The sequence below is a fragment of the Dromaius novaehollandiae genome, chromosome 1 (genome assembly GCF_036370855.1).
Source record: "Dromaius novaehollandiae isolate bDroNov1 chromosome 1, bDroNov1.hap1, whole genome shotgun sequence".
Taxonomy (NCBI): domain Eukaryota; kingdom Metazoa; phylum Chordata; class Aves; order Casuariiformes; family Dromaiidae; genus Dromaius; species Dromaius novaehollandiae.
Genome location: NC_088098.1, coordinates 44,018,662 through 44,033,774, shown reverse-complemented (window position 1 = coordinate 44,033,774; position 15,113 = coordinate 44,018,662). Strand labels below are relative to the sequence as shown.

The 15,113-nt window shown below is 37.1% G+C and overlaps 1 long non-coding RNA gene across 1 annotated transcript in view; it reads left to right on the top strand.

The window, feature by feature from the left end:
* Positions 1 to 5,889: 5,889 nt before the first annotated feature.
* The window catches only part of LOC135328489 (uncharacterized), a 210,424-nt gene continuing 201,200 nt past the window's right edge, over positions 5,890 to 15,113 (top strand). Inside the window, exon 1 of the long non-coding RNA XR_010389410.1 lies at positions 5,890 to 6,118. This is a non-coding gene — a long non-coding RNA (uncharacterized LOC135328489). The remainder of the gene's footprint in view (positions 6,119 to 15,113) is intronic.

Below are 15,113 nucleotides of genomic sequence, written 5' to 3'. Positions count from 1 at the left end.
CATTTGCAGAAGCAATTAGTATTCATAATCTGAAATTCTTGACTTTGAGAGAATTATTAGACAGTTGTCAGTAGTGGATATGTCTAAACATCCAAGGATTTCTGGTCACCTGACTACTACTTTTATTAAAGAGAGACAATTTCTCTTGCTCCAAAATTGTTATTTTTAAAAGAAATTTACTGTAAGTTCACAATAAGAACTGTTCTACCAACATGCCTGTTCTGTTTTCTCAGTTTTTAAGATGCATTTCTGTCTGTGTGCTATATGTAAAATGAAACATGAAGAATAATATCTGAAAGTTTTTGTATAAAAGTCTGAAAATGACTATTTTTATGTGCAATGTATCATCCCTTTTTCATTCTTCTGTTTCAATGGGAGGTCTAGAAATAAGATGTGAACCTTCCTATCATTTTCTCTATGTTCTCCTTAAAGAAATTTTACAAAATGATGTGCTATGGTAGGATAAAAGCAGATTTTTTTTTCTTGATATCTTATTTGTAGGATAATTTTAAGATTATATTTGATTTGAATAGAACAAATAGCCTATTTTATATATATATATATATATATATATATATACATACACACACACACACACACACACACACACACACACACACACACACACATACAAAAAAAAAAAAAATGAACAGAATGTTCAGGGTAAACCCACTCACCAGTACCTCAGAGCTCAGCACAAGCTTTCTGAAGAAACTAAAAGGTTTGGATATGCTTGAACGTGCTCTGAATTCTGCAGTGGGTTCCTAAAGGAGGCATGGTGGTTATATTCCATGTTTCCCCCTCCTCATTTTTCTAAGGCATTGTTAACGCTCCATTTGTACTGTGGTAGCATGTAAAAGCCCAGTCCACTTGGTTCAAATGCACAGGGTTTTTGTTTTGTTTTATTTTCCTCTAGTATCCTAATCAGATACTCTGAATTCACATAGCTGCTGAGGTTTCAGTCTGAGTAAAATAAGTTTTATGGATTTCAAGACAGGCACATTAAACTTGCCTTGAGCTTTTGAGATGAAAGGTGCTGTATGAGTTCAAAGTAAGACCCTACTCACTATAATGCAAATGAGAACTGAGGGAAACAAATATGTAGCTAAAAGGTTGACAGCAGGAAGTTTGAAGGATCTTTCATCACTGATTGCTGAAATTTTAGGAGTCCATGTGCCTTCTTGCTGTCTAGACAGTGGAGGAGAGAGGATGATAATGCCAGAACAGGTAATGCTTTGCCTATGAGCTGCAAACTATTCGGACACTTCTTGCTGAATAATTTAACAGACACCTATAATTAGATCAAAATGAGATGCTTTGAACCAGTGAGGTTCTATTTATTTTGTAATATAGATATTTAATTGCTTTCAAGAAAGAGCAAGGTTTTTGGTTTTCTTTTGTTTTTAAATACTAACCATTTAAATGTTTTTTGTTTGTTTTAATGTGTGACGTTGGTAGACTTCAATGGAATCACCTGAAGAAACAGAGGCCAAAAATGTGGCCTGGGAATGTTTATGAAAATTGAAGTTTAAAACAAATATTTTTAAAATAAAAGGACTGAACTCCAAGGGCAAGAAACCTAGAAACACTCAATAGTGGCAGCAGAGTTGGGTGCAGGAGGTATGCACTTGTTTGCTTGCGGTTTTATTTATTTGTTCTTTTGTTTTAACATCAGTAAGTGTTTTTTTTTTTTTAACCTCTTTGAATTACAGTAGAAAGAGATCATAACTCATCTTTTAGTTCTCATTTTTACCTTTTGCAGGTTTCAAAATGGGGGCATCTATATTAGTGTTTTGAAGCTAATGTCCTACTTTTCCCCAGCTTCTGTGGTACGATTTGCATTATGGAGAGGCCTCAGAGAGCATGATCTGTTTCCTTTAGGTTGAAAAAATAAATAAATAAAAGACTTGCTGCAGGAATGCACTTAATGCACTCCAACCATAAATGGGTATGCAGCACATGGAACAAGGCTAGATTAAATGGAAATAAAAACTCTGAAAAGTACATAGTGGGCAATGCAAGGACTTCAGAGTGGGCTGTTACTTTTTACAGATGATCTCTTTCCATTCTGCACATCTTGGTTATATTAGAATAGTCAAAGCTCTCCTCTTACAGCAAGCATGTGGTTGTATGTGTTGTTGTATGTATTTACCTGTTCATAATGTATTTGGTCAGTACATAGGATGACAAGAACATGAGCTGTGGTCTGGACTACGGAGATGAAAGCAGGGGAATTGTGTCTGCTGTCAGACAGTGATTGATAAGTCTGTATAAGGCAGAACTAGGACAAATGCACCATCATGCAGAATTTCAAGTAAAGAATTTCTAGAATATCTTGAGTTTTCCTCCCATCTTTTACTTACCTGGGGCCACCTTAAATTTTAAATTGTCTTTGGGATATGCTGCTTCTGTTTTCTTCCGTAAGTGTACAAGGAAAGAGAACCGGAGAATCTGTTTACCTATCTACTGTTTAATATAGTACATTCCAGTCTGAAAACTATTGCTTTTCTAAAAGGCACAGTGAAGAAGGTGCGAAGGCAGGAAGTTTATCAATAGTCAGATAGGAGAAGGAACACCAGTGTACTCAGGACATTTATTTCCTTCCTCCTCTCTCCTTACTAGGTCTCAACTGCCTTCTTCTGGGACTCATATAACGTTGCAGATTGAAGTTTGAAGAGAGCCTTTCAGCTGATGCTAACCTAAATCACTCCCTGTTCTAGGGACAGGTTCCTGGCGTAAGTAAATTCTCACTCTGAGGTTGCCTAGTCAGTCCCAAATAGCACACCAATGGCTAAATTTCCTCTTCAGATTTACGTGCTTCTTTCTCAGATGTCTTGTTCCCCTCTTCTATAAGTTGTTAGTATATGAAGGCCACTGGCAAAAGACTAGACTGTGTAGTCCCTGTACGTTTGATTAAGGTGAATTCATAGCGGGGGCTGTTATTTTCTACCATTAAATCTTAATGCTATAGAAAATATTTTTTTATTTAAAAACAGTTTTATCTTCAGCCAGACCTAGTCCTCCAGGAATTTATGAGAAAGAAAAGCTAACAACAAGACATGGTCTAAAAAACATGCATATACTAACAACAAAATAAAATGTGATACATATATAAAAAGCAAACACTGAAGAAGGATATGCTGCAGCTGAAATTGTACAAGAGTTCAATCCACGTGTTAGTACAAAGTAATGAAAGAGCTACATAGAAAAGTTTACTAAATTTTTCCATGTACTCTATGTTTCCCCCCAAAGTTGTTATTTGTGTATATGCATATGATACATAATATAATGTATAGTAGCAACAAAACAAACAAAAACAAACAAAACCCTATTGCTGTCTCTGAAGTTTTCATCTTTGAAATATCTATCTCTGCTCCCACTGGAGTTCCACATTACATGTTCTACTTCGCTACTATAATCTAATGCAAGAGAAGCAGGGTAAAGCATGAAAAAAAATATTCTGAATTCATTAACTACTGCTTTGTCTCCAGTGGAGAATGAAGGGGAAATAGAAGGGTTTTTTTTTTTTTTTTTCCCCTCATTGAGAATTACCAACTGGAAGGGAGTTATAGTTCTGTCAAACATAAATCATTTAGCGTACCCTATTATAGGGAGAGTTTTCTGATGTTCTTCAGGTATCTTCTTGAGTAACTCTTGAGTCAGACTCTTATTCCAAATTTAAAAACTAAATAGGTCCACTGTGTAAATTTTGGTTCTAGAAAGTAACTTTGCTAAAGCTCTAAGGTATGTAAACTTGGAGATATACTCAGGTCAAAGTTTTCTTAAAATAGTTGAAACTTCTGTTGCCCAGGTAGGTATCACATCAGAGTTGCAACAATATGCACCATTCCACAGTCATTTTTAAACCTCTGCCAATCACATTGGGTGCTACTCTCCTTGGAAATCATGAAAAATATTTCTGTGATTGAGTAGCAGGAAAACAGAAATATCCGGCATGCTTTGCCACTAGAGTCATCTCTCCTTCCAACCTGAATATCTAGGACCCTCTATTTCATTTGGAATAGGGATTAGACTCTATAAGTAGATAATTTGGGAGGACAGAAAGAAAAAAAACCTCATTCATTTTCCCTCCTGGTAATGTCTTAGAATTTCTTAGCAATCCATGCCCTGTTCTGAGACTCTGTAGGATGACAGACTTCTCCTTGCTGTGCAGCTTGGCTTTCCTTAAGGGATCGTTAAGCCTCTTTCCCTAGGAAAAAAAGAAATAGTTGTTAGTATTGAAGTTACCCTTCTTTTTTCCTTTGCCTTCTCCCCTTAGAAGAGAACCCTGAGGTGAATACATGATCAAAGCTGAGAATTCAGCTGAGACATTTGGATTACCTCGTTTTGTTGGCTAAATTGCTCCTCTACTTCCTTCCAGGTCACAGCCAAAAATCCAACAAAAAACCTCTTAGCAACTGAAATTCTTATATTACTGACTTGACCCATGACATATGAATGAATAATACCTTGCTGAAATAATAATACCATTACAAATAATAAATTACTCTTTTTGTTTTAATTTCTTCAAGCATTAGATTTTCTTGAATAGGAGCCAAGGTACTGATGTAGCTACATGACCCAAGTTACTGGGGCTCTAAAAAAAAGCAGTAGTTACATGAAGCTGTAGCTGCAGACAGAGGGGAGACATGAGTGATATTTATTCTAAAATTTATAAATGTCTCACAAACAAAGCCTGTCTTGGGTCCAGCAGGTGACTTTCAGCTCTGAAGACTACTCCATCAAGCCTTACCTTTTTCCATGAGAACGGCTGATTTGGGGAACTTTAGAGGTGGGATTCTGCACAGTGAAGTCTCAGTGAATCAAGGTTCTGACTTTTCCAGGCCATTTCTTAGGTTTCAGCAGCAGCTGCTGTACCCGTGTGAGCAGAAAGAGGAACATCACATGCTGCCCCCATTTCACAAAGTGTTGACAACCAAAGGCTAACAAAATCTTTACAAAATTAGGGACCATTTTAATGGAGGAAATCACTGGCATCATGAACTGAGAATAACTGGTGGCTGCTACACAGAAATTACTTTTCACATAACAGTTTGAAATTAGTGGTGTTGTCTGTCAAAAACTCCGGCTCTAAACTGGTATCTGGAAAATTTCTCCTTTATTTTCTTTGCAAGATAGTGTAACCAAAGAAGTGGCTCATAATTAAAGATCAGCAACCTGTTACAAAGTTGTGATTTTTTTTTTTTTAAACTAGACTTTTTGGAGGCATGACAAAACATCAAATACACATCTTTTTGGATTGTCATCCCCTAAGGATAAACATGTTAATTGTCCTGATTTTCAGCTGTTATTTCAATTTTTGTCAGCTAAAGGAAAATACTGCCTCTTTCTCTGCTGGAGCATTCAAAATGAAGGTAATTGCAAAGAAGTGATAACCATTAAAAGCAAAACAGAAAGAAGAGACAGTGGAAGGTTAATTTGAGTACAAATGGATACATTTCAGGAAACATAGCAAAAAATTTCCCTATTTAGATTACTGGACACAGCTATATCAAGAAATGTGCAGTCATTTATCAGCTAAAAAGTTTGGGTATTTCTTGCAGCTAGAAACCTCTAGGGTGGTAGTATTTTTTTTTTTTTTCCTGACCTGTAGCTTGAAAGAAAGCAACAGTGAGAATGAATTTTGTGCTAGTAGACACTCTTAAGACTAGATTTAGCTGCAGTCACATTAGCTTAGATAATGGGAGAATTTTTCTTCATTGAAAATGCTCCCTGTCGCTTAAGAAGAACTCACTGAGGCAGCCTGCCATCTAGCTTTTTCACAGCAAAACAGGCTTGCAGACTGCAGATGAGAGACTCGGGAGCAGAGACAATTTTAACTTAGCCATCCCTAATTTATCTCAAGCTTTTTCAATTCATCTTCACTGCTCTATGCACACTGGAACACCAGATTGCCAACCCCTGGGAACAGAATGCAACCAGGGATCTAGAGAGCTGTCACATCCTGAGAAATATTTAAATTGCGCTGATTTTCTTCTGGAGTGCTGAGCAGAGGGAATGAAACTCTCCATCAAGTCATAGCTTTGCGGGCAATAGATCAGAGGATACTGCCAGTTTTTCTAATGGATTATTGTTATCGGGCAGGTTCTTCCTGAAGGTATGTAGTTACTCTCTCCATTCATTACCCACACTATTTATCAGGTAATGATCTAATGAACTAGTGATCCAGCTACATTAAGGAAAATGTTAACTAAGTAATCTGTATTGATTGAATGATGGCACTTTATTGCAGCATGTTTGCAGGTAAAATACTCTGATCTACTTACTGTAGATGCGTTGTACCTACTGCCAAGTGCTTTGTCAGCAATCCCCCTAAGCAAATATCAACCCCTAACCTTTAAACAAACAAAAATCCATTGTGCTGTATATAACATTGCCACAAGTTAATGCTGACTGCCTGTCCAGAGAATGTTGTTGTTGTTTTTCTGAAACAATGAATAGTGAAGGGCAAAATCATACTTCTGAATCACATTCAGCTATTTGCATTTGTTATTGGTGAATATTTATCTCAAAAATAGCATATTTTCCAAATACAAGTCTGTGCAGAACTTCCCTTAAAGTAGTATAAATTAATTCTGGAGTTAGATATTTTTTTCTTTTGCTATGCTGTTCTACCCTTCACATGGGGGATTAGGGTATTTAATTCTGAAAATCTCCAATGTGAGATATGTGATAGAAGCCTGTTGTTGCATCTGTATTGCCAGACTCCAGGAGCTTCTTGATAAAGCATAAGGATTACATATCACAGACAGGGGTTTTAAAAACAAAATCTGTAAACAAGAATTTCTTGCATTTTAAACTTTTGTGTGTCTAAATGAGAGTTACAGCATCCACCTCCTAATCTGAAAGGTTTACTGCATATCTGTCAGTGTAGTTTGTAAGGCAGGCTGACCTAAAAATGTAAGATCTCTCTAAATTGCAGAAGCAGACAGAAATTTTTGAACTGTTGTAAGCGCGGGAGTTGCTGCAGATATGGAAGAAGCACTGGCACATTAAGGCTAAAGTCATGGCCTTGTTTCAGTCACGATCTGGCACTCTTTACTTGCGTATAGCCTCTGAGATTTGAATGCGAAGGGACAGAAGCAGGGCTAAGCAAGAGCTAAGTCCGGAAAAAAAGATCTTACCTTTAACAACTTTAGGATTTGTACAGTGCTCTTGCTGTCCTCCTGTCATGCTACTAAAAGTAAATGATGTATGAGCTTGTGTCTGGAGTACTTGACAGTGCAGTGGATACACTGAACTGGACATTTAGTCACAGGTGACAGACATTAGTTGTGTTTTTTAAGGTACTGTTGAAAGAAAGCAACATGGTAGTAACTGGTAAACAAAACAGGGACAGGAGATTTCAGAAGCCCATAAGGGGTTAAAATTAGTAAGTCTGAGATAAGAGCATTTTCTATTGTGTTTAGTATCCTTTATATAAGGAATATTTTCTTAATGTTCAAGGTTTAACCATAAGTTAAGGTGGTATGTGCTGCCCCTGTATGCAACACCTGAAAGTTTCTTTCCTCTAGAGCCTTGGAAAGACTGAAAGCAAAGGAAGAAAGATGGATTCTGTCCCATTTCCAGTGAAGTCTGTTAAAGTGCTTCCTTTCCTATGGACATCAGAAAGACTGAGGCAAAGAGGCTTTCATTAAACTCTCCCTACAGGCTCCTTCTATGAGCACGCTATTTTTTAAAGGGAGTTTGCATGATGACTCTGTTTTTCCCCAATCCCTCAAGCTTCTTGTTTAAATATGCAGAGCCCTCTTAAAATGCTGGCACACCTGGATGTTTCAGAATTTTATGCAATCACTTATGAATATCACAGCCTCAGAAGATAATATGGATATTTCTTATTAGAGGCTTCTTGTATGAAAACCTAACTTTTCTAGAACAGATTCCATTTTGTTTCCTTAGGGTCCAATAGTATGTTTGCTTTTACATTTTGGGTTACTTAAAACACTGGCTAATTAAATATAATTACTTCTAATATATGGCATTGGGGCCATATGCAACCAACAGCAGCATAACAATGTCTTTGATTATCTTTTCTTCAAAGTAAGATGAAACAAAACAAAGAAAAAAATCAAATGGGAGGGTGGCATTAAATAATAGGAAATAAATGAAGATTAATATCTTTGTCTTCTGTCTTTACCTCCACATTGCTATTCTTTCCTTCTCTACCACGCTGTTCAGCCATAGCTATGCCCCCTTTTCTTGGTAGAAATACACGGTATGCTCACATGTTATGCTATTTGCATCTGGAACTTTCTGCTGCCTTCTTAAACCTTTTTTAGGCTGCTTGTGTAAATACGTGTATTACAAAAAAGTGCCATAAAGGTGCTACATCCTCTTTAAAGTGTAGTCTTCCCCCTGTCTTGGCTCCACTAGCACTCCTGTTCCACCAGTATTGTTCTAATCATTCTGCTTTCCTACCATAATGATTTCCCTATGAACCTTTTTTTTTCCCCACAGGAGCTCACTGCAGCACAGCAAACTGGCCTCTGCTGTTCACATTCTTCATCAGCCTTAAGCTACTACTGCTGCTTATCTTCTGTGCTCCACTCTTCTGAGTGAAAAGAAACAGTTTAAAAACACAGAAAGAAACCTTAAGTGTTGACTGTATTCCTTCCTCAATAGCTTCTTAGGTTTAATTCCTGTCTGTTCTGCTGTCTGCTAGACAAGTAAAAAAAATCAAAGGATCAGTTTTGATCTTTTTGTGCAGTCGTCTTGGTTTTCCCATGTGCTTATTTAAAAGCCTTTTTAGGTTGGGTTTATTCTTTTTCCAGAGTGAGCCTCTAGAAGGTACATATACTGAATAGAATTTGCTATATAAGAGGCACCTTCTTCCCTCCCTTCATTAATTGTACAAAGTTATACAGGGAGTGGGTTTGTATATGAAAAAAGATATCTTGTGGATTTTCCAAGAAGTCATGACCATTTTACATTATCTCTGTTACACTAACTAATAGGTAACTGCTGGAAGAAGTGTTTAGAGAAAGAAGGGCATGGGGGATGGTAAAACAACAGAATTTGTGAAACCAGAATGAAATACCAGGCAAACAGTGGGTGTTTCTAACATTTATGATGTACTATGGACTTTTTTGTTTCTTCCTTTTACCTCTCTTTATAGGTTTTGGTACTGCCTTCTCATTATTTACAGCATTTCTGAAGTGCTATTCTTTTGTTTCAAGTGTCTCATTTACACAGACCATTAGCTAGGCAACATGATCAGTTATTACATAATAATTCTACTGAGGAGTTGAGTAGGACTAATGACATATGGCAAATCTGTGTTTTCATATACATCATTTTGTAATTTTGAGTGGGCATGACTGAAAAGATGGTTTCCCCTGAGACTCATATCTGATTGTTGTAAAGAACAGCAAGGAAGAGGGATGGAAAGGACACAATTAGCTCAAGTTTGCAAAGCTCTCTTATTTTGGTTGAAACTCTTCAGTATGTTCATAAGCAACTGGATCACAGCTTAAACAAAGGTGTCTAGTGTCATTTTCAGCACTGAGATATCCTGCCTGGCCACCAGGTACAAGTCCAAAAAGATGCAAGTCTTCTGCCCTATCTTCTGGCCCCCATTCCTCAGCTTCCCAGGGCATCTGACGTGTCAGTAGACACACATATTAAAACAACTGAGTATGTATTTATTCACCTTTGTATGGGGGAAAAAAATAAGTATTAGAAGTCATTTTTCATGCCTCCCTCTGTCCCTGTATCTTAAGAAAATTCAGATCAAGTAATATCTCACTTCTGGTCCCTTGATGTTATATTCTGCTAACCTAATAGATAAAGTTCACAATTCCAAAGTAGCTGGCATTCCTGTTTAAACTGATAGATGTCAAACACACATGAATAGGAATGCTGGATTAAGGGATGGCACTGTGCATTTATGCGGACTTGCAAAACTACTCTTTTTAATTGCATAACTAGTGAGGTATGTAGCTCTCAATAATATTAACAAGTCTCATGATTAAATTAGCTCTGGATTCAGAGTAATATGTTTCAAATCTTTAGACTATGTAAATTTTAAAAGTACATCTGAATTCCTTTGTTCTATGGCTGACCTTGGTTTGACAAATTTCAAACAAAGTATTTTGTTTTGCAAAGCTTCCAAAGGTTTGGGTTTTGTGTGTTTTTTGTTTGTTTGTTTGTTCATTTTCTCCTCCCTAAATGAGATGAACCATATTTGAACACCAGGAATAACTACCTATATTCCTGTTCTGGAAATTCCAAATTTTAGATTAAAAGGAAAGAAAAAAAAACCCCACTTTTCTGAAAACTTTTATGCACATGGCCTAAGGCTTATTTTGTTAACATTTTTGTTTTAGACTTTAGTCTTCATCCTCCTTTATGAAGGAAAAAGTTAATATGGTACAAAAAGTAGGAACAATACATCCTTAATCTTTTCTTATGCTTCTTTTTATTTCTTTTGTAGGTTGCTGAGGGTGGGAGTTATTCTGAGACACCTAGCGTCAGTCTTTTCTTGCCAATAAATACATAGAGTTGTCTCAGTATTTTTTTCAGGTACAATTAAAAATCTTCTTTGCATTGGGAGCATCAATATTGCTTTTCTCTCTTACTGCAGTCATCACAATTGCCATCTCATGTAGAGAGATAAATAACTTTCTCAAAGAAATTATAGTGCTACATTTTGTTCTGAATGTCAGTTAATATTCAGTTTACCTCTTTTTTACACTGCTGGAAGTCACTACATTGAAGTCAACAGAATAAATGTGAGTGGTATCAGGCTCGCTATGTTCAAGTATCCCTGTTTGCTCCTACACGTTGATCAGCATGAGGTTCCTACCTTAAACTGTGTCTATTTTTAAGGTATTGAAAGGTAGTTTGCTTCTTTGTATGTAAAACTACTTCTGTTTTGCTCTTCCAGCTTCTGCTGAAGACTAGAAATGCTTTATAACTGTCCATAACTTCCCAAATTTTGAAAAGCTGCTTCATTAGATTTTAAAGCAGATAAACAAAGTTTTAAGAGTTTTAAAAACTCTTTGGCTTCTTCTTATTAATGTGATGTCCCAATTATTTTATTTTATTTTATTTTAAGGGTATGTAATGCATGTATTTTACGTGAGTATTACTTCGGATATACTTCTAAGCTGTATTGTCATCGCACACGCTTTTCTTTAGAAGAAAGGCTGAAGTCCTAATTTGATTGCTTATTAAGCACCAATTAACATTATCAGTTTAAAGAAAACTTGGCAAACAGGTTTTCACCTGAACCAAGAAACATTTATAATTTGTGCTTCCAAAAGTGTAGCACACTACTGCCTAAGTAATGATGGAGAAGTTCTTGTGAAATCAAGGCACACTCTGAGCTGAGGAGGAGTTGCTAACCCCGTCTCTAGTTAAGTTTTGCCACCTTTCTCCAGTATTTCGTCTTACCAGTTTTGCTGAACTTTAATTTGTCTGGTTCAATTTTTCTGGTGCTGTATGATGAAACTGAGAGAAACACAAGCTTGGAAGGTTCTACTTTATAAGGCTTTTAGTTTAGAAGAAATATCAGGGAACAGTGTGCTTTTTCCAATTGTTTGTTTGTATGCAGGTTAGGAGAAGCGGTTCATAGGCCACACCATCTGTTTTCTGCTTGTTGTGAAGCACTTATGTAAACCCGGTAATAAAGGAACAGACATTGCCAAACTGAAAAGATAAAAAAAAAAAAGTCAGACTCCAAAAATATTCAAATAAGTGAAATGTTTTGGTCTGTTTTGTATTCCCAAAAGCATTTATAGATCTATTGCAATTAATGTAACACACTCCCTGATACTTACTGGTGATTTTTAGCCCTTTGACACTACTGAAATGTCAGTCCTGTATCTGGCCTTCTCTGCTCAGCAATTGATTCCATCCTTCTCCACCCCCTCATACGTTCCAGACAATATTCTCCTCACTCTAAATCAGTGTTAACCATCACAATAATTTTTCTTATTGTTTTATCAAATAATTCTCTGCTGCACCCCTCCTCCCCCCATCTGTTTATGACGTTCTTCAAAAGTATTTCAGTTTAGTTGGGACGGATGGTCCTCTTCTACCCATTACTGGAAAGTATGTGTATAAGGTTGGGAAAACAGTCTTCTTCCTTGTAGGAAGTGAGGGAGTGCATGAGTATAGTTTAGCTGAGCCAGTTTGGCACCTTGCTGGAGGGATATAGTGTTATACCTTCCCCTCTCCCTTCCTTCTTCCGGACAGGCATTTCAGACACTTGCTTTGTGCTGGCTTGTCAAACTCCTCCATAAAATCCCTCCTGGCTCAAAGCACAAGCCTGACAGCAAGGTAGCCCAGCAGAAAAAAATGGAGAGTTTTCCAAGAGATTAGTGAATTGCATCATGTCAGCTAAGGACCTGATGAATCTGAGACCCGACTCATGTCAGCAAAGGACAAGAGCTGGCTGGTCTGTTAGAGAAATGGTGTGGAAGGAGGGATATCCTCCTTTCTGCTGCAGTGAGCTGTAAGATTACATCTGCTATAACATTTCACCTCACCTGAAGGCTGCCTTGCACTCTCTCTCTGTCTCCCTTACCTGCTGTCAAAAAGTGTCAGCAGAGGAAAAGCAAGATCTCTGCTCACATTCAGAGAGGTTCTTATTACGCCGGTGCATGCCTCCCTGGGGAAAAGCAGCCTGGCAGCCAAACAGGGAGACTGAAATCGCTGAGAGCTTTGAAGCTTCCCCTGCCATCGAAAGACCAGCTGCAACACTAGTCAAAGCGGCAACTCAAAAAGGACCTCTGAGAGCCAGCTGTACAGGCTACCATACCTACTTAAACAGGGCCTGAACCTGGCCAGTTTTATAAAATATGGAAAATTAGGCTTGCATATGCTCCGTAGCAAAATTTTAATATTTTCTTTTGGTTTCTTCGAGATGATAATTGTTTTCCAAAAAGTTTCCTCCCCCTCCCCCCCCCCCCCAGCCCCCCAAGTCGTCTTTTCTTTCTGGCTGTCACTGCTATGCTGCAGTTTAAAGGAACTGCTTACACAAAGCTAAATATCTGGTAACTCTTCAAAAGGGCAAAGCTTTAGTTGTTTTAAAAACTCTTACTGTGAGTGTTGCTGCCTCTTAATCTTCATCTTCCTCAGGGCCATCTTTTTTCAGACAAAGCATAGTTCTTGAGCAGAACTCCTACCTAATACAGTAAAATAAATAATATATTGCTAAAAAAGATCATAGAGGTAGCTTTTTTCAAGCTACCTCTAACTTTTTGGGGCATCACATACAATGTAATTTCTGAACAATTTTCTTAAATCTGGACCTCTGCTTTGCCAGGAAGATCTCCAATATAATGAACATTCAAAAAGATTTACATTCTAATCTGCGGAAGTGTGGTAAAAAAATGGAGAAAGAGATGCTCTTTGACTGTACCTACTGGTGAGAAAGGAGAAGTGAATGAATAGGAAATCCACTGAATTTAGCAGCTTTGGTTAAAATTGCATTAAGGGTAATAAAATGCTATCATACCTTTTGGACAGTGAACGATATGCAAATGTGTTTAATACAAAACATCACCCCAAAGAAAGACTACAATCTGGATCATCTTACGAAAAGTAATGATACAAGCCTAAAAATCAGTAAAGGAGTAAGGGATTTCTATCAGGAACACCTCTGTTGTAGCAGTGATGTCAAGGGTTTTATTTAGCATGAATTTGTCCCTTAAGATCCTGAGGCCTCTTCAAGGTGACAGTGAGGCCTGAACAGCTGATGAAGACCTAGTAATCCAGGCAATAATATTATCTCAGCAGAAGCAATTATAGGAAATGGAGCAGTGTGTCTCAAAGCTGCCAATGCTTTGAATTCTACCACCCCATAAAAACAAACTGTAAGTGAAGAGTGCTGAAGGAAAGGAGAAGGCAAGGCTGAAGGTGCTGATATATGCAGCTATAAAATGATGCTAAGACAATCTGTCTGGATTGTTTGGTCAATCTGCTATCTTAAATTTAACATATTCTATTATTTCCCCCTCCCCGGGGGGGGGGGGGGGAGTGTTATTATTACATTGTTTTAGATCCTTACTTTGAGTGCTTACAAGTCAGAGAGTGTTATATGATGAAGACTATATGATGATATTTTAGTTTTTCAGGCTGTGTGTGAGAAAGCCAGTTGATAGATATGGTAAGTGTGTTTATTTGAACCGCAGGTTCAAATCAGGTGCCACTGGCTGCAAATCGGTCATCCTAAATACTGCTTTTTTTACCTATTTTACTGAACAGAATTAATGTGATTCCTTGGAAGAAGGGGGAATAGTGATTTAATATTGGAATACGGTTTTAAAGATTCCCTGTACTGAAAGTGAAACTAACTGTATGAGCCAGCATATTTGTAACAAGTCTTAACCATCTTTTGCTTCCTAAGCCGTGTGAAACACATTTCCAGACCTTACTGAGAAAAAGGCTATATAGGCCCAGATATAATAAAAAAAGACAGATAGATAAGTATTGCCTAAATCCTTTTAGAACCTTTTTTAAAATATTTTTTTCAAATCAAAATGAAGTATTTTGCAACAGCCAGTGATGGAAAAGGCAACAAACAGTAACTCCTTGCACACCTGATAGTACAACAACCTGTAGGCAGCCAGTATATTTGAAATACGTCTGCACTGCATGGTGCTTGAACTGATAAGATTATTCTAGTTTTTCTGGTAGTAGCCAAAAATAGTATACTATTTAGTCTATTATATACTATTTCATTTTACTTATGTAGTGGGATTCAACCTCCTGAGTTTCCTCTCCTCCAAGTATGAGTGATAATATAAAAGAATAGATAAGCTGTAGGACACTTCAGTATCAGACATGAGTAATAAAATGCTGAAATCTCCCAGGAGAGAAAAGATTAAACATGCATCTATTTGTCAAGAAAGGGTTATACAAATATCTGATAAGAGGGTAAAGTCACTAAATTAAAGCAAACCAAATGGTAATAAGCAATCATTGCCTGCTCTTATTTGAGTAATCTTGTTAAAACACTTACTACTAATGTTTTAACATTGATAGGATGAAACCCTATCAAAATAGAAACATGAGAAAAGGATACCATTTACCATGGAACTTGAAAACAAAGTCTCTTTGCATGGGACTCCCAGAATTGTTGTGGA